The sequence below is a fragment of the Octodon degus genome, unplaced genomic scaffold, assembly GCF_000260255.1.
Source record: "Octodon degus isolate 3935 unplaced genomic scaffold, OctDeg1.0 scaffold00449, whole genome shotgun sequence".
NCBI classification, from domain to species: Eukaryota; Metazoa; Chordata; class Mammalia; order Rodentia; family Octodontidae; genus Octodon; species Octodon degus.
The window spans coordinates 62430-64152 of NW_004525025.1; positions in this window are offsets into that span (position 1 = coordinate 62430).

Sequence of the window (1723 nt, forward strand, 5' to 3'; positions counted from 1 at the left end):
ATGTATTGACTCCAAGCAAGGTTTGTGCACATTATGAACTGCAAACACATACTAATAAAGGAAGAGCTTTAGTGGTGGAAGTACCGAAATACTAGCTTGTTTCTTGAGTAAAATTCTATTTTTTTTTTTTTTTTTTTTGTTCAGGGTCTCACTACATAGACCACATTAGTAGTGATCCTCCTGATTTCTGCCTCCCAAGTGCTGGGATTACAGGTGCGTGCCACTGCGTCAGAACTCCATCGCCGCTCAGCGCACCCACAGGTGGGGCCAGCGCGGCACATGGAGCCAAGGATTGAACCTTGGCCCCTGCGCTTAGCTAAGCAAGCACTTAGTCCGCTGAGCTATACCGCTGGCTCTTAAAATTCTATTTATAAGCTATGAAAATCTTGAAAATGATCTGTTCTCAAAGATACCAAAGTGTGAAAATTATAAATCTGTACCACATGAATACAAAGGATAACTGATTATTTAAAAAGTCTCCCAACTTTCTGATAATTTTAAAGATGTTTAATATGTAGTGAAGGAAGTCTGAAGTATAGCTTTGGTTTGTTTTAACTCTTCCTTCTCTTCCTCCTTGTCATGGTTTGGGGTTTTTGCAAGGGGAATAGTACAATGTAGGGCACATTTTATAAGATTACTTAATAATGAATCACAAAAAGGATCATATACAAAGGAAACCTGTCTACACACTAAAGATGAAAGAATCCAGCTGTGCTCCTGGGTCCTACTGTCTTGTATGTGTTCAGCTGGAAACCTAGAGCTCATAACAATGCCTCCCACAAGTCCAAGGGGAGGCCTAGAGCCCTCGACAATGTCCAATGCAGGCTTGCTACATGGATCTTCTCTGGAAAGGCCTAAAGTTCAGTTATGAAAGCTAGAAAGTCTGTGCCAGTGGGATGAAGGAGCTGTGCTAGCCGATGAGGGATCTGAGCTAGAATGAGGAAGCAACAATCAAGATAAGAACCAGAGTTCCCCCCAGAGTACTGCAGCCATCCTCAGCAACAGTGAGGTCCTGAGCTCCTCCAGTGATGAGGAAAGCTGAGTTCCCATCAGGTAAGCCAATGCAATGAGCTTCTCCAGGAGACTGAGCAGTGCACCATCTTCCCCTCCAGATCCAGGAAACAATGCTGAAGATGAGGACCAGAGCACCTCCAAGATGAACCATAGTCATTCTCAGCAACAACGAGATTTTGAGTTTGTCCCCCAAGAACAGCCAAGTTCACGAAAGCCAGCAGGATAATTCCTCCAGCAGAACAGCCCAAGAGAACCAGCAGCTTCCAACAGCTCCAACAGCTTCTCCAGAGAGCTTCCCTAACAGCCTCTCAAGTTCTGCCTGCCATGCTGCCAGTAACAATCCTCAGGTGGGCCTCCCACACCCAGCACCACACTAGTTCAATTTAGCTGGATGTAACAAGTTGACCACCAGTTAGCAATCTATTACACTCTTCCTCTTCTTCTTTCTCCTCCTCCTCTTCCCCTTCCTGTTTCCTTTTTACTTTGAGACAAGGTGTTGCAAAGTTACCTACTGCGCCTTGAACTGAGGATCTTTCTTCCTTAGCTTTCTGAGTATCTGGTATTACAGACATGAGCCACCACATGCTTGGTTTGCTACACGTCTTTAAAAAATCAGAAAATGCTATGAAAAATCATCAGCTAATGAAAGTAGAACTTATGACATTGTTTTGATCAGTATCAGAAAATTTCCTATCTGGGATCCTTTTCT